This window comes from Ambystoma mexicanum, chromosome 14 (assembly GCF_040938575.1).
Source record: "Ambystoma mexicanum isolate Mex_15411 chromosome 14, UKY_AmexF1_1, whole genome shotgun sequence".
NCBI lineage: Eukaryota > Metazoa > Chordata > Amphibia > Caudata > Ambystomatidae > Ambystoma > Ambystoma mexicanum.
The window spans coordinates 489,518,530-489,539,858 of NC_090940.1; positions in this window are offsets into that span (position 1 = coordinate 489,518,530).

A 21,329-nucleotide genomic window follows, 5' to 3' on the forward strand; every position below is an offset into this window, starting at 1 on the left:
GCACCCCCACCCCCCAGCATCCAGGGGCAGCCTCCACCAGGCCCCCACTCATGTCTTCCAGCACCCCCACCCCCCAGCAGTGCAGGGGCACCCTCAACCAGGCCCCCACTCATGTCTCCCAGCACCCCCACCCCCCAGCATCCAGGGGCAGCCTCCACCAGGCCCCCATTCATGTCCAACTCATGTCTACCACCACTCCCACCCCCCAGCATCCAGGGGCACCCTCTTCCAGGCCCCCACTCATGTCCAACTCATGTCTTCCAGCACCCCCACTACCCCAGAAGTGCGGGGCACCCTCCACCAGGCCCCCACTCATGTCCCCCTGCACCCCCACCCCCCAGCATCCAGGGGCCGCCTCCACCAGGCCCCCACTCATATCCAACTCATGTCTCCCAGAACCCCCACCCCCCAGCAGTGCAGGGCACCCTCCACCAGACCCCACTCATGTCCCCCTGCACCCCTACCCCCCAGCATCGAGGGGCACCCTCCACCAGGCCCCCACTCATGTCTCCCATCACCCCTGCCCCCCAGCAGTGCAGGGGCACCCTCCACCAGGCCCCACTCATGTCTCCCATCACCCCCACCCCCCAGCAGTGCAGGGGCACCCTCCACCAGGCCCCCACTCATGTCTCCCAGCACCCCCACCCACAAGCATCCAGGGGCAGCCTCCACCAGGCCCCCACTCATGTCCAACTCATGTCTCCCATCACCCCCACGCCCCAGCAGTGCAGGGCACCCTGAACCAGGCCACCACTCATGTCTCCCATCACCTCCACCCCCCAGCAGTGCAGGGGCAGCCTCCACCAGGCCTCCACTCATGTCCAACTCATGTCTCCCATCACCCCCACCCCCAGCATCCAGGGGCACCATCCACCAGGCCCCCACTCATGTCCAAATCATGTCTCCCAGCGCCCCCACCCCCCCGGCAGTGTAGGGCACCCTCCACCAGGCCCCCACTCATGTCTTCCATCACCCCCACCACCCAGCAGTGCAGGGGCACCCTCCACCAGGCCCCCACTCATGTCTCCCAGCACCCCCAGCCCCCAGCATCCAGGGGCAGCCTCCACCAGGCCTCCACTCATGTCCAACTCATGTCTCCCATCACCCCCACCCGCAGCATCCAGGGGCACCCTCCACCAGGCCCCCACTCATGTCCAAATCATGTCTCCCAGCGCCCCCACCCCCGGGCAGTGCAGGGCACCCTCCACCAGGCCCCCACTCATGTCCCACTGCACCCCCACCCCACTCATGTCTCCCAGCACCCCCACCCCCCAGCAGTGCAGGGGCACCCTCAACCAGGCCCCCACTCATGTCTCCCAGCACCCCCACCCCCCAGCATCCAGGGGCAGCCTCCACCAGGCCCCCATTCATGTCCAACTCATGTCTACCACCACCCCCACCCCCCAGCATCCAGGGGCACCCTTCCAGGCCCCCACTCATGTCCAACTCATGTCTTCCAGCACCCCCACTACCCCAGCAGTGCGGGGCACCCTCCACCAGGCCCCCACTCATGTCCCCCTGCACCCCCACCCCCCAGCATCCAGGGGCCGCCTCCACCAGGCCCCCACTCATATCCAACTCATGTCTCCCAGAACCCCCACCCCCCAGCAGTGCAGGGCACCCTCCACCAGACCCCACTCATGTCCCCCTGCACCCCTACCCCCCAGCATCGAGGGGCACCCTCCACCAGGCCCCCACTCATGTCTCCCATCACCCCCGCCCCACAGCAGTGCAGGGGCACCTTCCACCAGGCCCCCACTCATGTCTCCCATCACCCCCACCCCCCAGCAGTGCAGGGGCACCCTCCACCAGGCCCCCACTCATGTCTCCCAGCACCCCCACCCACAAGCATCCAGGGGCAGCCTCCACCAGGCCCCCACTCATGTCCAACTCATGTCTCCCATCACCCCCACGCCCCAGCAGTGCAGGGCACCCTGAACCAGGCCACCACTCATGTCTCCCATCACCTCCACCCCCCAGCAGTGCAGGGGCAGCCTCCACCAGGCCTCCACTCATGTCCAACTCATGTCTCCCATCACCCCCAACCCCAGCATCCAGGGGCACCCTCCACCAGGCCCCCACTCATGTCCAAATCATGTCTCCCAGCGCCCCCACCCCCCCGGCAGTGCAGGGCACCCTCCACCAGGCCCCCACTCATGTCTTCCATCACCCCCACCACCCAGCAGTGCAGGGGCACCCTCCACCAAGCCCCCACTCATGTCTCCCAGCACCCCCAGCCCCCAGCATCCAGGGGCAGCCTCCACCAGGCCTCCACTCATGTCCAACTCATGTCTCCCATCACCCCCACCCCCAGCATCCAGGGGCACCCTCCACCAGGCCCCCACTCATGTCCAAATCATGTCTCCCAGCGCCCCCACCCCCGGGCAGTGCAGGGCACCCTCCACCAGGCCCCCACTCATGTCCCACTGCACCCCCACCCCACTCATGTCTCCCAGCACCCCCACCCCCCAGCAGTGCAGGGGCACCCTCAACCAGGCCCCCACTCATGTCTCCCAGCACCCCCACCCCCCAGCATCCAGGGGCAGCCTCCACCAGGCCCCCATTCATGTCCAACTCATGTCTACCACCACCCCCACCCCCCAGCATCCAGGGGCACCCTCTTCCAGGCCCCCACTCATGTCCAACTCATGTCTTCCAGCACCCCCACTACCCCAGCAGTGCGGGGCACCCTCCACCAGGCCCCCACTCATGTCCCCCTGCACCCCCACCCCCCAGCATCCAGGGGCCGCCTCCACCAGGCCCCCACTCATATCCAACTCATGTCTCCCAGAACCCCCACCCCCCAGCAGTGCAGGGCACCCTCCACCAGACCCCACTCATGTCCCCCTGCACCCCCACCCCCCAGCATCGAGGGGCACCCTCCACCAGGCCCCCACTCATGTCTCCCATCACCCCCGCCCCCCAGCAGTGCAGGGGCACCCTCCACCAGGCCCCCACTCATGTCCAAATCATGTCTCCCAGCGCCCCCACCCCCGGGCAGTGCAGGGCACCCTCCACCAGGCCCCCACTCATGTCCCACTGCACCCCCACCCCACTCATGTCTCCCAGCACCCCCACCCCCCAGCAGTGCAGGGGCACCCTCAACCAGGCCCCCACTCATGTCTCCCAGCACCCCCACCCCCCAGCATCCAGGGGCAGCCTCCACCAGGCCCCCATTCATGTCCAACTCATGTCTACCACCACCCCCACCCCCCAGCATCCAGGGGCACCCTTCCAGGCCCCCACTCATGTCCAACTCATGTCTTCCAGCACCCCCACTACCCCAGCAGTGCGGGGCACCCTCCACCAGGCCCCCACTCATGTCCCCCTGCACCCCCACCCCCCAGCATCCAGGGGCCGCCTCCACCAGGCCCCCACTCATATCCAACTCATGTCTCCCAGAACCCCCACCCCCCAGCAGTGCAGGGCACCCTCCACCAGACCCCACTCATGTCCCCCTGCACCCCTACCCCCCAGCATCGAGGGGCACCCTCCACCAGGCCCCCACTCATGTCTCCCATCACCCCCGCCCCACAGCAGTGCAGGGGCACCTTCCACCAGGCCCCCACTCATGTCTCCCATCACCCCCACCCCCCAGCAGTGCAGGGGCACCCTCCACCAGGCCCCCACTCATGTCTCCCAGCACCCCCACCCACAAGCATCCAGGGGCAGCCTCCACCAGGCCCCCACTCATGTCCAACTCATGTCTCCCATCACCCCCACGCCCCAGCAGTGCAGGGCACCCTGAACCAGGCCACCACTCATGTCTCCCATCACCTCCACCCCCCAGCAGTGCAGGGGCAGCCTCCACCAGGCCTCCACTCATGTCCAACTCATGTCTCCCATCACCCCCAACCCCAGCATCCAGGGGCACCCTCCACCAGGCCCCCACTCATGTCCAAATCATGTCTCCCAGCGCCCCCACCCCCCCGGCAGTGCAGGGCACCCTCCACCAGGCCCCCACTCATGTCTTCCATCACCCCCACCACCCAGCAGTGCAGGGGCACCCTCCACCAAGCCCCCACTCATGTCTCCCAGCACCCCCAGCCCCCAGCATCCAGGGGCAGCCTCCACCAGGCCTCCACTCATGTCCAACTCATGTCTCCCATCACCCCCACCCCCAGCATCCAGGGGCACCCTCCACCAGGCCCCCACTCATGTCCAAATCATGTCTCCCAGCGCCCCCACCCCCGGGCAGTGCAGGGCACCCTCCACCAGGCCCCCACTCATGTCCCACTGCACCCCCACCCCACTCATGTCTCCCAGCACCCCCACCCCCCAGCAGTGCAGGGGCACCCTCAACCAGGCCCCCACTCATGTCTCCCAGCACCCCCACCCCCCAGCATCCAGGGGCAGCCTCCACCAGGCCCCCATTCATGTCCAACTCATGTCTACCACCACCCCCACCCCCCAGCATCCAGGGGCACCCTCTTCCAGGCCCCCACTCATGTCCAACTCATGTCTTCCAGCACCCCCACTACCCCAGCAGTGCGGGGCACCCTCCACCAGGCCCCCACTCATGTCCCCCTGCACCCCCACCCCCCAGCATCGAGGGGCACCCTCCACCAGGCCCCCACTCATGTCTCCCATCACCCCCGCCCCCCAGCAGTGCAGGGGCACCCTCCACCAGGCCCCCACTCATGTCTCCCATCACCCCCACCCCCAGCAGTGCAGGGGCACCCTCCACCAGGCCCCCACTCATGTCTCCCAGCACCCCCTCCCACAAGCATCCAGGGGCAGCCTCCACCAGGCCCCCACTCATGTCCAACTCATGTCTCCCATCACCCCCACGCCCCAGCAGTGCAGGGCACCCTGAACCAGGCCACCACTCATGTCTCCCATCACCTCCACCCCCCAGCAGTGCAGGGCACCCTCCACCAGGCCCCCACTCATGTCCAACTCATGTCTCCCACCACCCCCACCCCCCAGCAGTGCAGGGCACCCTCCACCAGGCCCCCACTCATGTCTCCCAGCGCCCCCACCCCCTGGCAGTGCAGGGCACCCTCCACCAGGCCCCCACTCATGTCCCACTGCACCCCCACCCCCCAGCATCCAGGGGCAGCCTCCACCAGGCCCCCACTCATGTCTCCCAGCACCCCCACCCCCCAGCAGTGCAGGGGCACCCTCAACCAGGCCCCCACTCATGTCTCCCAGCACCCCCACCCCCCAGCATCCAGGGGCAGCCTCCACCAGGCCCCCATTCATGTCCAACTCATGTCTACCACCACCCCCACCCCCCAGCATCCAGGGGCACCCTCTTCCAGGCCCCCACTCATGTCCAACTCATGTCTCCCAGCACCCCCACCCCCCAACAGTGCAGGGCACCCTCCACCATGCCCCCACTCATGTCTCCCAGCACCCCCACCCCCCAGCATCCAGGGGCACCCTCCACCAGGCCCCCACTCATGTCCAACTCATGTCTCCCAGCACCCCCACACCCCAGCAGTGCAGGGCACCCTCCACCAGGCCCCCACTCATATCCCCCTGCACCCCCACCCCCCAGCATCCAGGGGCACCCTCCACCAGGCCCCCACTCATGTCTTCCATCACCCCCACCACCCAGCAGTGCAGGGGCACCCTCCACCAGGCCCCCACTCATGTCTCCCAGCACCCCCAGCCCCCAGCATCCAGGGGCAGCCTCCACCAGGCCTCCACTCATGTCCAACTCATGTCTCCCATCACCCCCACCCCCAGCATCCAGGGGCACCCTCCACCAGGCCCCCACTCATGTCCAAATCATGTCTCCCAGCGCCCCCACCCCCGGGCAGTGCAGGGCACCCTCCACCAGGCCCCCACTCATGTCCCACTGCACCCCCACCCCCCAGCATCCAGGGGCAGCCTCCACCAGGCCCCCACTCATGTCTTCCAGCACCCCCACCCCCCAGCAGTGCAGGGGCACCCTCAACCAGGCCCCCACTCATGTCTCCCAGCACCCCCACCCCCCAGCATCCAGGGGCAGCCTCCACCAGGCCCCCATTCATGTCCAACTCATGTCTACCACCACCCCCACCCCCCAGCATCCAGGGGCACCCTCTTCCAGGCCCCCACTCATGTCCAACTCATGTCTTCCAGCACCCCCACTACCCCAGCAGTGCGGGGCACCCTCCACCAGGCCCCCACTTATGTCCCCCTGCACCCCCACCCCCCAGCATCCAGGGGCCGCCTCCACCAGGCCCCCACTCATATCCAACTCATGTCTCCCAGAACCCCCACCCCCCAGCAGTGCAGGGCACCCTCCACCAGACCCCACTCATGTCCCCCTGCACCCCTACCCCCCAGCATCGAGGGGCACCCTCCACCAGGCCCCCACTCATGTCTCCCATCACCCCCGCCCCCCAGCAGTGCAGGGGCACCCTCCACCAGGCCCCCACTCATGTCTCCCATCACCCCCACCCCCCAGCAGTGCAGGGGCACCCTCCACCAGGCCCCCACTCATGTCTCCCAGCACCCCCACCCACAAGCATCCAGGGGCAGCCTCCACCAGGCCCCCACTCATGTCCAACTCATGTCTCCCATCACCCCCACGCCCCAGCAGTGCAGGGCACCCTGAACCAGGCCACCACTCATGTCTCCCATCACCTCCACCCCCCAGCAGTGCAGGGGCAGCCTGCCTCCACCAGGCCTCCACTCATGTCCAACTCATGTCTCCCATCACCCCCACCCCCAGCATCCAGGGGCACCCTCCACCAGGCCCCCACTCATGTCCAAATCATGTCTCCCAGCGCCCCCACCCCCCGGCAGTGCAGGGCACCCTCCACCAGGCCCCCACTCATGTCTTCCATCACCCCCACCACCCAGCAGTGCAGGGGCACCCTCCACCAGGCCCCCACTCATGTCTCCCAGCACCTCCAGCCCCCAGCATCCAGGGGCAGCCTCCACCAGGCCTCCACTCATGTCCAACTCATGTCTCCCATCACCCCCACCCCCAGCATCCAGGGGCACCCTCCACCAGGCCCCCACTCATGTCCAAATCATGTCTCCCAGCGCCCCCACCCCCGGGCAGTGCAGGGCACCCTCCATCAGGCCCCCACTCATGTCCCACTGCACCCCCACCCCACTCATGTCTCCCAGCACCCCCACACCCCAGCAGTGCAGGGGCACCCTCAACCAGGCCCCCACTCATGTCTCCCAGCACCCCCACCCCCCAGCATCCAGGGGCAGCCTCCACCAGGCCCCCATTCATGTCCAACTCATGTCTACCACCACCCCCACCCCCCAGCATCCAGGGGCACCCTCTTCCAGGCCCCCACTCATGTCCAACTCATGTCTTCCAGCACCCCCACTACCCCAGCAGTGCGGGGCACCCTCCACCAGGCCCCCACTCATGTCCCCCTGCACCCCCACCCCCCAGCATCCAGGGGCCGCCTCCACCAGGCCCCCACTCATATCCAACTCATGTCTCCCAGAACCCCCACCCCCCAGCAGTGCAGGGCACCCTCCACCAGACCCCACTCATGTCCCCCTGCACCCCCACCCCCCAGCATCGAGGGGCACCCTCCACCAGGCCCCCACTCATGTCTCCCATCACCCCCGCCCCCCAGCAGTGCAGGGGCACCCTCCACCAGGCCCCCACTCATGTCTCCCATCACCCCCACCCCCAGCAGTGCAGGGGCACCCTCCACCAGGCCCCCACTCATGTCTCCCAGCACCCCCACCCACAAGCATCCAGGGGCAGCCTCCACCAGGCCCCCACTCATGTCCAACTCATGTCTCCCATCACCCCCACGCCCCAGCAGTGCAGGGCACCCTGAACCAGGCCACCACTCATGTCTCCCATCACCTCCACCCCCCAGCAGTGCAGGGCACCCTCCACCAGGCCCCCACTCATGTCCAACTCATGTCTCCCACCACCCCCACCCCCCAGCAGTGCAGGGCACCCTCCACCAGGCCCCCACTCATGTCCCCCTGCACCGCCACCCCCCAGCATCCAGGGGCAGCCTCCACCAGGCCCCCACTCATGTCCAACTCATGTCTCCCAGCACCCCCACTCCCTAGCAGTGCAGGGCACCCTCCACCAGGCCCCCACTCTTGTCCCTCTGCACCCCCACCCCCCAGCATCCATGGGCACCCTCCACCAGCCCCCCACTCATGTCTCCCATCACCCCCTCCCCCCAGCAGTGCAGGGGCACCCTCCACCAGGCCCCCACTCATGTCTTCCATCACCCCCACCCCCCAGCAGTGCAGGGGCACCCTCCACCAGGCCCCCACTCATGTCTCCCAGCACCCCCACCCCCCAGCATCCAGGGGCAGCCTCCACCAGGCCCCCATTCATGTCCAACTCATGTCTCCCATCACCCCCACCCCCCAGCATCCAGGGGCACTCTCCACCAGGCCCCCACAAATGTCCAACTCATGTCTCCCAGCACCCCCACCCCCCAGCAGTGCAGGGCACCCTCCACCATGCCCCCACTCATGTCCCCCTGCATCCCCACCCCCCAGCATCCAGGGGCAGCCTCCACCAGGCCCCCACTCATGTCCAACTCATGTCTCCCAGCACCCCCACCCCCCAGCAGTGCAGGGCACCCTCCACCAGGCCCCCACTCATGTCCCCCTGCACCCCCACCACCCAGCAGTGCAGGGCACCCTCCACCAGGCCCCCACTCATGTCCAACTCATGTCTCCCACCACCCCCACCCCCCAGCATCCAGGGGCACCCTCCACCAGGCCCCCACTCATGTCTCCCATCACCCCCACCCACCAGCATCCAGGTGCAGGCTCCACCAGGCCCCCACTTATGTCCAACTCATGTCTCCCAGCACCCCCACCCCCCAGAAGTGCAGGGCACCTTCCACCAGGCCCCCACTCATGTCCCCCTGCAGCCCCACCCCCCAGCAGTGCAGGGCACCTTCCACCAGGCCCCCACGCATGTCGCCCATCACCCCCACCCCCCAGCAGTGCAGGGCACCCTCCACCAGGCCCCCACTCATGTCTCCCATCACCCCCACCCCCCAGCAGTGCAGGGCACCCTCCACCAGGCCCCCACTCATGTCCATCTCATGTCTCCCACCACCCCCACCCCCCAGCAGTGCAGGGCACCCTACACCAGGCCCCCACTCATGTCTCCCATCACCCCCACCCCAGACAGTGCAGGGCACCCTCCACCAGGCCCCCACTCATGTCCAACTCATGTCTCCCACCACCCCCACGCCCCAGCAGTGCAGGGCACCCTCCACCAGGCCCCCACTCATGTCCAACTCATGTCTCCCACCACCTCCACGCCCCAGCAGTGCAGGGGCACCCTCCACCAGGCCCCCACTCATGTCTCCCAGCACCCCCACCCCCCAGCATCCTGGGGCAGCCTCCACCAGGCCCCCACTCATGTCCAACTCATGTCTCCCAGCACCCCCACCCCCCAGCAGTGCAGAGCACCCTCCACAAGGCCCCCAATCATGTCTCTCAGCACCCCCACCCCCCAGCATCCAGGGGCAGCCTCCACCAGGCCCCCACTCATGTCCAACTCATGTCTCCCAGCACCCCCACCCCCCAGCAGTGCAGGGCACCCTTCACCAGGCCCCCACTCAGGTCTCCCATCACCCCCACCCCCCAGCATCCAGGGGCACCCTCCACCAGGCCCCCACTCATGTCGCCCATCACCCCCACCCCCCAACAGTGCAGGGGCGCCCTCCACCAGGCCCCCACTCATGTCTCCCATCACCCCCACCCCCCAGCAGTGCAGGGGCACCCTCCAATTGGCCCCCACTCATGTGTCCCAGCACCCCCACCCCCCAGCATCCAGGGGCAGCCTCCACCAGGCCCCCACTCATGTCCAACTCATGTCTCCCATCACCCCCACCCACCAGCAGTGCAGGGCACCCTCCACCAGGCCCCCACTCATGTCCAACTCATGTCTCCCACCACCCCCACCCCCCTGCAGTGCAGGACACCCTCCACCAGGCCCCCACTCATGTCTCCCATCACCCACACACCCCAGCAGTGCAGGGCACCCTCCACCAGGCCCCCACTCTTGTCCAACTCATGTCTCCCACCACTCCCACCCCCCAGCATCCAGGGGCACCCTCCACCAGGCCCCCACTCATGTCTCCCATCACCCCCAGCATCCAGGGACAGCCTCCACCAGGCCCCCACTCATGTCCAACTCATGTCTCCCACCAGCCCCACCCCCCAGCAGTGCAGGGCACCCTCCACCAGGCCCCCACTCATGTCTCCCTTCAGCCCCACCCCCCAGCAGTGCAGGGCACCCTCCACCAGGCCCCCACTCATGTCTCCCATCACCCCCACCCCCCAGCAGTGCAGGGCACCCTCCACCAGGCCCCCACTCATGTCCAACTCATGTCTCCCACCACCCCCACCCCCCAGCATCCAGGGGTACCCTCCACCAGGCCCCCACTCATGTCTCCCACCACCCCCACTCCCCAGCAGTGCAGGGCACCCTCCACCAGGCCCCCACTCATGTCTCCCATCACCCCCACCGCCCAGCAGTGCAGGACACCCTCCACTAGGCCCCCACTCATGTCCAACTCATGTCTCACATCACCCCCACCCCCCTGCAGTGCAGGGGCACCCTCCACCAGCCCCCACTCATGTCTCCCAGCACCCCCACCTCCCAGCATCCAGGGGCAGCCTCCACCAGGCCCCCACTCATGTCCAACTCATGTCTCCCAGCACACCCACCCCCCAGCAGTGCAGGGCAACCTCCACCAGGCCCCCACTCATGTCTCCCATCACCTCCACCTCCAGCATCCAGGGGCACCCTCCACCAGGCCCCCACTCATGTCCCCCAGCCAACACGTCATCACAATCCAGATCCCAGGCTCATATGCCCACCCAAATCCCACCCCACGCCACCCCAGTCCAAACACCCAACCAAGCTTTACATCCATTCAAAATGGAAATACCCATTACATGATAGATAACAAATAAGCAGTATGCGCATGAGTACAAGTCCGTCAGACCCACACAATGGCAACACATGACTGTGAAAACACACATTGTGGCAGGCATGAAACCAATGGAAGAAGTCCACACATTGAAATAAGAAACAAAAATGTATTACAGTGTAAATGAAGTGATTGAAATCAAAAGAAACGATAATGGGAACAAAAATCAAAATGCTGCATGTCCACCAAAATAATAAATAATGAAAATGGTAATCCAAAATAACCGTAATGAAATTGTGTCCAAAGTCACCGTCCAACAAAGCAAATCCAAAGGGAAAGTAAAGTGAAAATCCATTGCTCCATGGTGAAAAAATAATAAAAGATGAAGGCCACAAATCCACTGTCAAACTATGTACAAAGAGCAAATCCAGGGTCCATGATCCCAACTATGTAAATGAAGCCTACAATAAAACCCATCTAACTATTAACTATATACAAAAAAGTGGGGCATAGTCCAAGTGCCCCAAATTAAAAAAATTAAAATAAAACCTAACAATAATTAACTATATACAATGGCAGCGGGCTAGTCCAATGGCTCACGTCCGGATGTTGCGGGCCAGGGCATCATCAAACTCCTGCTCAATGGCCCGGAGGCGGTCCTGTTCCATGGCCCCGAGGGTCCGCAGGGAGGACGACATGTTCTCCTCCAACTCCCTGCGGATTGCCTCGAGGCACTCGGCCCGCCTCAAGGCCCTCCGCATGGAGTTCTCGACCCTGACCACCGTGCCTCTTCTGCCCGCTGCCGCTCCGCATCTATGGTGTGGTCCAACCGCTGCCACGCGGAAGACACTTCCCGTCCTGGGTCCTCCTGCCCTACGGCCGATGCCTGCCCCTCCGATGTCGAAGGCCCCGAGCCATCGTGGCTCCCACCTACAACCTCCTGCTGCTGCTGCTGCTGCTGTCCATGTGCCCTGTCCGATGGTGCCTGCACATCCTCCTCCAGCTGGGGTGCAGTTGTTGATGTGGCCACCCCTGCTGGACGTCCGATTCCCGACTGTGGCAGGGATCCGTTGTCCACCAGCCTGGCCGCACGGTCAGAGGCAGCTCCACAGGGCACCCAGGTGATACATGGGTGTGAAGATGGCATGGAGGATGACTGGGGCATAGGGGGTTCCGTTGAGGAGGGGGTCGGAACAAGGTCCAAGAAATGGAGGAATCCGGCCCTGGTGAGCTGTCCCAGTGGGTCAACGCGGTCAACGAGCCGTGTGAGAAGACGTGCAGTCTCATCATGGAAAGACTGCAGGTCAGCTCGCATGGCCCATTGACGCAATGTCACCCCACCCTGACCAGGCTCAACCTGTTGCAGGATAGCCACATCTGCAGGGAGAGGAAGGCCAGTTGGTGTAAGCCAATCCCCTCCCTGAGAACGGGTCTGGAGGTAGGCATCCCTGCTGGTGCAAGATGATGCAGTGACAGGAGCAGGGACAGGATTTCACACATGCACCTCTGCGGTGGCCTGTGCTGCCACCTGTCCCTGGTCCTACACTGCACCACTAGCACCAGTGGAATCCCCACCTCCAGACCCCGCCTCTGTTGCTTGCACGACCTCCTCCTCCAACAAACCCCCCACCAACCTGGATGACTCCGTGCCATCTTCCTCCGTTTGGCCCTGTGGGGTCCCAGCTAACCCTTCTGCTGCCAAGGAGTCCAACTCCAACCTCTGCCTCCTGGACCTCCCCTCGGCAGCTGGGCCTCGGACGCGGCACCGGACTCCTCACTCCCCGACGAGATCACAACCTGGGAGGGGAGCCGGGCCTTGCGTCTCCAGCTGGTGGTGCGACCCCTGCCGCTGTGCTCCACAGCACTTTCTCCGCCCTCTTCATCAGTTGACGCTGCAGACAGGGAGAAATAAAACACAGGCATCAGGGCACTGTATAATGGACTCATAAACACATGACAGTTGTACATGAGTGGCATTGGCAATCCTCAGACATGCCATCACAATTCCCAACACACATTTCATTTCAACTTGCACACATGAGCTATATCACAGCCATATTGCAACAGCCAGCACCATCCATACACATACAACAACATGAGCAGGCAAAGGTGAGCCAGACATCACATGTGATACAGGGAGTGCACTACACATGCACACACACCACCACACTTGCATGCATGTGTACACCTCCGCCAACTGTCGCAGTGTTCAGATCAGCATCCATGTCACACCTGCCAATCATTTTTCCACATCCTTTGCCATGCAAGCCTACACACACAAGCACCATCCATGTGTCACACATGAGAGCCCTCACATGTGTCAGCCTCACGGCCCGGTACCCCCCCCATACTTGGCCACATAAAACCACATGTGCAACCTGCACACTCCTGCCACACCACCACACTCACAGCTTACAATCAGTATGCATGTACACTTACCTCTCGACTCCAGACGGGTCTGCCTCTCAAGGACCTGGACGTGGAGCGCTGGGGATATGCGTTCCAGGACCCTCATCTGATCTTCCGACAAGTGGCCCCGGCGCCCCTTAGCATCCGCTGCTTTCAGGAGGCGCCGGGCCTTCTTGAGGGTCCTGGACCTGAAGTCCTCCCAGCGCTTCTTCACATGATGGAATAGTCGGACTGCCACCCCCTACGTGTTGATGGCAGTCACGATGTCCGTCCAGATCTGAGTCCGTCTTTCCTTGTCAGCGCGCAACCTTCCAAAGAGGGCATCATACTGCCCCAGGACATGCTCCACCAGGACACCAACTTCGGTGGCAGTGAAGCTGGTGCCCCTCTGCCTCTCTGGCTGGGGGTTGCCACTGGTGCCAGATGTTGCAGTGCCCGACATGGCAACCCCAGAGGCAGGAGTGGGTGGGCAACTGGGTCCTGGGGCTGGGCTGTGGAGCGATGGTATCCCAGTCGGGAGTCTTCGGTTCCAGCAGGGGTGGTCACAGCAACAGCACCCCTGGCTGATGTGCAGGCAGCAAATGGCAGGACACGTGGGCAGCAGGCAGTCAGGCAGCAGCAGATGGCAGGTGGGAGCGTGCTCGGAGCTCTGGGGGGCAGTAATTCGGCCTTCTGGGCAGGAGCGTGGTCTTCCGTGTGCTTATTCGTGGCCAGCTTGATACGGAGTGATTTGGCACGTGAAAATCCAGCACGTCTGTGTGTAATTTGAGGAAAGGCCCTTAGCGCGTAAGCGTGTCAGCACACATACGTTAATTCATTGGCCCAAAGGCCCCCAGGCGCATCTATGACGTCACGCGCATGGCCGTAGAGAATGGGGCGTGTAAAAAAAAATATACACGTCCGAGTGTCAAAGATTGTAATTGGTGGAAATGGCTTCATCGCGTATGCGCGTCTGTGATGTGTGTATAAAAGGTACGTGTAGAACGCCATTTCCTTGTACGTGCTTTTCGTGGAGAGCGAGTGGGTGAAATCTGTACTTCTTGCCGGTTCACACGCGATTTACTTCACGGCGTTTCAAGTTCGTACTCCCTGTTACCTCTGACAGCTTTTTCTCTTTTCCTCTTTTTCCTAGGCCTGTTTCCTCAAACAGCGTTCCCTTCTACTGTTGTCCTGTCTCCTCAGACAGCGTACAATTCTTCTTTTGGCGGGGGTGTTGCCAACGCGCACACGCGCATATTTTTCATGCTTTTGTTCCTGGCAGACGGTGAGTCCCGCACGTATTTAACATCTGTGCTTGCCCCGTGTGTCGCATACCCCTTCAGAGGTAATTCTAGGCTGCGTGTGACACGCACACGTTCATTCTTGTGTTTCTGGGTGCCACAGCGTTGTGCAGGTTTATTTTTCCACATACGTGGTCTAGGAGGGGTTGTGTGCACCTTACTTCCCTTTTTTGGGGTGCCTGTGCGTTGCGTGACCCGTCATCTTTCCCCAGGGGTGACATACAGCCTTGCTAGAGCACTAGGGTACGATTACCATCTGGTACCCAACCCCTTTGACCCCCAATTGCCCAGGGCAATAGTTCACACCGACTCCCATACGCACAATAACATCAGTGCAATGGCTGGGAGGCGAACAAGTCGTAAGAGTGTCAAAAGTGGCCGAGCCCCAAGTGGTGGCTGTGGTGGATCTGGTAGGGGACGTGGCCATGATTTGCAGGGTGCCCCTAGCCCCCCATGTGTGGAGGACCAGTCAGGGACACCCATGCCCCCCCCTTGGTTGAGGGTAAGGTGGCTGACACCATCCATGCTCAGCCCTTGTTGGACCAGCCCACTGTGGAACCAGACCTGGCACAGGGTGACTCCACGGCTGACTTCCAGGTCAGCAGGTCTAGGCCTCGTGCGCCGGTGCACGTTGGTGTCATCAGGCCACGTGGATCAGGGGCAGCTGGTCATCTGCTGCCCCGCGTAGGCAGGCTGGGGAGGCTGCAGGGGCAGCTGCGGCTCCATCCACCCCACCTCTCACACACCCAGCCAGGACAGTGTCGGTCCAAGTCCATCCTGCTGACATTCCCCCTGACACCATCACACTTGAGCTAATGCCTGCACCAACTCCCATGCTGAGTGTGCAATCCCACACTCCTAGTACAGAGTCCACCGGGGCTCCTGCCCCTAGTGTCCAGAGCGGCGTAGGACACTCAGGATCCCCACCACCTTCCAAGTGGAAGAGGAAGAGTGCTCGTCCAGTAGAGGCTGATGCCCCAGACACGGCTACACAGTCCGGCCCGTCAAGGAAGCCCAGCTTCAATGAGGCCGAACTGAATGCACTTGTAGAGTATGTGTCCGCACATGATCGCGAAATGGTGATTGTTGCAGGATCCAAGACCACACCTGCACAACGTCTGGCACACTGGCAGATCATCGCGGACATCATAAGTGCCCTTGGAATCGTGAGGGGCACAGCTACTGAATGCTACAAGCGCTGGAATGACCTGAAGCGCAGGGCAAAGAATAAGCTGGCCTCAAATCATGCCGCTACTCTAGTGACTGGAGGTGGGTCTCCAGCAGAGGACATAGAACTCACTCCACATGAGCATGTTGCTGGGACCTACGTCACGGAGGAACAGATCCAAGGCGTGGGAGAACTGGCAGATTATAAAGCATTGTCCAGTGAGTGCACATGCATGTGTGTGTCATCCATGTGCATGGTGTGTGTGTGAGGGCTTCTGTTTGGGTGCCAGGTGAGGGTGTGTGTGCCTGAGTGGTTTGGGTCACCCATGTGCCTCATCCAATACATTCTGCGCACCAGCATTTGGGTATAGCAGTATCCCTTCTGCCAATATTAGACATCTAGCCCAACACCACGCCAGTTGCCCTTGAAGTGTCATCTTGCCACAACATTGTTGCTTATTTTTCTTTTTATTCAGGCAGATTGTTTGCATACCACCACTTTTACTAGGCATTTCTCAGTCCTATTGTCACATGTCTGACATGGCTATGGTACAGTGGACTGACTTTGTTTCCTGGATATGATTTGTTTAGACATGTCCCTGTGCTATAGGACCATTTTGGACTGGCAGCTCCAGGTTAAACATTTGAACCATTTCAATGAAAAAATCAATTTCATGAGCAAACTAGACTGAATGAACAATTGGTGCCCTCCTCTCCCTCTTCACTTTATGGCTAGGGTACATGCCATCTGTGTGATGGCATGTGTATTTGACCTACCAATCACAGGCCAATGTATGATGCCACTGCTAGGCAGCATGCAGCAAATGTGTTCATCTTCCATCTTGGTGTCATCAATGTGTGCCATCTGCCTCCCCTTCACACGCAGTGACGGTGCATGCATGGGAGGGTTTTAGTCATGTGGGACATGTGTCAATCAAGTACTGTTTCTGTAGCTTCTCAGCCCTAATTGTGTGCCATAGTGCTAATGCCTGTTTCCATTTCTTTTCTTTTATGTCTTTGCAGGGGATGACGCACTTGATACTGCTGGGGTTGTGGAGATGGTGCAGACCCAGGAGGGGTCTCAGTGCCGACCGACCACCAGTGAGGGACGTGGTGTGGTGGTGGGTGAGAACCCACAACTGCTGCAGGTCGTGCTCTCAAGGGGTGTCTCTGGCTGCACCTCCCCCGAGCTGTATTCAGGTGTCGATTCGGATGATGAGACCTATGTGCCGTCGCAGGTGAGTGTTCCTGGGAGGGATTCTGTTCTGTCCGACCCACCTGCACCAGGGTTAGAACCCTCAATGGGGATGTCAGTGTTGGCAGGTACGCCTTTGGTGGTTACGGATGCAGGGTCACACTCCGCAACATCTGATCCTGTTCCTGGGCCAGCAGATCAGAGGGGGAATGTAGTCCTGCAGCCTCAGGCAGTGCCGGCACAGCAAGGCGCAGTCGCCTTGCCCCAGACAAGTGTGGTGCCCGCCGACGTGGTGGCCGTATGCAACCTGGCAATACCGCATGGGAGCAATCCATATACGGTATGGCAACCCAATGTAACGCTCACCTGGTTCCCACGGGGGCGCTGGTCTAGTCTGGATTGCTGTGGCCTCTTCTAGCGTGATGCGCAGGACCCTGAACACCGATTGGACAGGACCTCCAAATCGTGCTTGCCTGGCCCGTAGGAATATCCTTCTGCAGATGAGAAAGGGGATTAACAGTCTGCAGAATAGTGTGCTAGCTCCCCCCTTTCCCCCTTCTCCCTTTGTTCCTCTCTAACTTCCTCCAAACCCCGGTTTAAGCTCACCTTATGGTTTGGAAGGATGAACTCTCCATCCTGCTTCTGGTGCAGGGGCGCGTGTTTGTCCAGTTACTTCACTGGTTTTCAGAATGGCGCTGGCAAAATCCACTTGACTTTCCTGAGCGATGCGCCGTAAGTATGAAAGTTCAAAGTTCAAGTGAGGCCCCCTTTATGTTGTCTTTCTAACCTGTGATCTGTCCTTTATTTGAGGTGCAGAATGAAGGCTATGCGTCGAGGGGTTAAACTGCCGAGGTGAGTAGTGATGAGGGCGATCCCTCTAAATGTCCTTATCATTCCCCAGAAATGTCTCTTGTCCTTTCCCCATAGGGGCCGGGGTACGGTACCTGCCAACGGGGCGGCGCCGACCCGAAATGTGGAAGAAAAGCCGGTAAGTATTATGGCTGTTAATCAGGCTTTCCATCTGTGTTCCTTCTGCTCACCTTTTGTTTCTTCCTCTCTCCCCTAGGTGCAGAGATGTGGCGTCCGATGCTGACAGCCGCAATAGAGCCGGGAGATGGCTCGAGGACAGTTGAGTGAAGCGTGGCGCTGCAGCGAGCAACGCAATGCTTTTAAATGGAAGTCTTTCTTCAGGGATGCTGGCGAGGAGATTCCGGTTGCAGGTAAGAAGTTTGAAATAGTCCTTAGTTTTCACCTTTCCCTTCTCTTCCTTCCTTGCAGGTCTTCCAGGTTCGAGGCGGGCGTGGCTGGAGTACAGGAGCAGGAGCAGACATGGTGAGCGTTAAGCTGCAGGAAGCAGAACAACGCGAAGCATGAGCTGCTGTCTGGGCGTGGCTTAAATAGCGTCCAAAGAAGTCCCAGGTATGTATCCTTCCCCAACTAGGTATGTATCCTTCCCTGGCCACGCCCGAGTGAAAAAATAGTCCCTATGAAAAAATAGTCCCTTTCTGGTCTCAGGGAGGCCTGAAGCGTGCAGCATGGTCTGCATCAGGTAAGTGCACAAAAAACCTCCCTTTATGAGCCTGGTGCCTATGGCGCCAGGACTGATGTCCAACATGAGCCTGGTGCCAAAGGCGCCAGGACTGAGTCCAAAGAGCCCCTATAAGGGGCCGCTGGGCTTTTACCCGAGGGCATGATGCCTGCTTCCCGGGGTGCTGGGCCTGGCCTGGTGCTCCGGGGGTAGGCATCATGACACCCAACAGGCAGCATCATCAGAGATGATGGCTCAGGCCATGGATAGGGTGGCCGCTTTCATTGTCCCCCCCGAAAGGCTGATGGAGCGACTACAGCAGGCAACAGACTCCATCTGCCAGTCACACAGGGAGGACATGTTGGCGTCTGACAGGGACAGGCGGGCGGCACTGGCGACTCTGCGGGAAGCCATTTCCATAGAGTCCCAGGGCCACAGGGAAGCCCTGAGGGTGGAACTCTGTCACCTCAGGACGACTCTTGTTGAGCTTGAGGCTTCAACAAACAGAAGGACAGAACAGCAGCTGGAGCGTCTCACACGTACGCTCTCAGCTGAGATGCAGGCAACTAGGGCGGAGGTCCGGGCATCCCGTGAGTTGTTGCATGGGGACCTACGCACAATTATCCTCCAGAACGAGACCTTCCACACCCGCATGCTTGCTGCCATGGAGGACCAGACTAGGGCTTTGCGTGGGCTGCCTCCCATTGTGCCACCACCTCCTGAGGCAGCTGCAGAGGTTGAGGAGAGTGACAGCAGCGATTCTCCCACAATAGGGTAGCCGTGCAGGCCATGAACCCATGGAAGTGTTTTTTTTTCCGCAAGATCCACACAGGTGGGTTTTGGTGTGCACCTTGTCCTCGGACCTCCTGGGTGGCCTCCCCTACCCCCCCGGGCCCATTAATGGCCATTTTTGATTGTTTATTTTTTTTTATTTTATTTTTTTTAACTTTTGATTTTTTGGACAGTGTGTTGCCTTGTGTGGCTCCCGTGGGCATACGCTGTATTGTGGCTGGGCACATGCAGGCTTGTCATGAATTTGGGTCAGATGCTTGGGTTTGTGTGACACACACCCCTCCTGCTTCCCGTTTCCATGGGCTTGCAAAGGGTGTGCCCAAGTGACATTGACGTACACAGTGACGTTGGACTCCCATTTGATGTGTGGGCAGTCTGTGGTCAATACTGTGTATACATTCCTAGTGCATATTGTTGTTGTATTGTACACTGCATGCCATATTGATATTTGACTCTGCATACATCTCATCCTCCTAATTTGCAGGTCCATTTCTCATGTCTTCACAAGGCGGTCTACTTTGGAACTGGAGACCATGTTGTAAGCAGTGCACCTACACTTTTGCGTGGCGCTAACACTGTATACTTGGAAGTGTTCAAAGTGCTGGCATTATCAGGTAGTGAGGCGACCAATTTTTTAAGTCTTTACCGTAATGTTTAAGGGAGGTTGGAGGTTGTGGGGATTAATTTGTTTGCTCTCACATTGCATGACATGCCATGGTGTGTTGTGTGGCCGTGCCGGGGAGGGGTTGGGTGACATGGTACTGTTCTCATGTAGTATTTTGCAAGTGGGTATTCATTTCTGCTGCATGGAAGTGTGTCTTTTGATGACACTGCATTGGTGGTTTTTGTGTAGGTAGGGATGTACACATTGTGACACTTCCACATGAACAATCTCAGGCTGCTATGGTTCTGACAGTTGACTGTCCCTTTGTTCGTCATAATTGTCAGGTCGAGTCATCATTGATTATCAGATGGTATGTGCCAGGGCTGTGTGCACTCCACAGGGGTGTGATTTCTATGTGAAGTAATTAGCCACCAGCTGCGTATGTGCTGCCTCACCCCGTGCCCTTTCCCCTCCCATGCGCAGTGGGCGTGCATGTGGTTGGGGAAGTGGGGGTACCACCATGTCCACAGCCAGGCCCAGGCGTGTTGCAACATTGTGCAGGACACATGCTGCCACTATGATCCTGCACACTACTGGGGGCGCATATAACAGCTGCCCGCCAGAACGGTCAAGGGAGCGAAAGCGTGACTTGAGCACTCCGAATGTGCGCTCCATTATGCCCCGGGTTGCAATATGGGCTGTGTTGTATCTTACCTCGGGAGGCGTGATGGGGTTCCGAATTGGCGTCATCATGTGGGTGCTCAGAGGGTAGGCACTGTCCCCTGGTGAGGAGGTGATGGGTATCATTAGTAGGGTAGTGACATGACTCTGCATCTGACATGCATGCATGTGCAGTGGCATTCATACTCACCAAGCAGCCATGTATCGCCACGCCGCCCAGCTTCTAGGTCCCGGCTTAGGTTAGACATTCGGTAAATGAAGCTGTCGTGGGTGGACCCTAGATAGTTGGCATATACTGAGGTGATGATTCCCTTGGCAATACATACTACCTGCACGTTGATGGAATGCCAGTGCTTGCGGTTCCTATAGATGTGCTCAGATGCCCTGGGGGGACGTAGTGCCACATGGGTGCAGTCAATGGCACCTAGCACTTTGGGGAATTGTGCCACACCGTAGAAATCCAGGGTGGCAGCCTACCTTTCTGCAGGTGTCCTGGGAAGGTATATGTGCCTGCGGACTGATGGACGTGCAGTGATGATGTTCAAGACCTGGTGTAGGCAGCGTGACTGCGTGGCCTGTGACACCCCACCCACTATGGCACTTGTCCGCTGAAATGATCCAGTGGCCAAGAAGTGCAGTACATTACGGACCTTCTCCAGGGGGATGAGTGCTTGGGAGCACAGGGTGGGTGATGTGAGGTCATCCTCCCACTCACTCACCAGGTCCAGTATTATGTGAGGTGGAAACCTGTACCTCCCATACACCTGGTCATCAGGCATCCCAAAAAGGCTGGTTCTGGGTGTGAAAATTCGGGCCCTCACTATCCTCCTCCTCT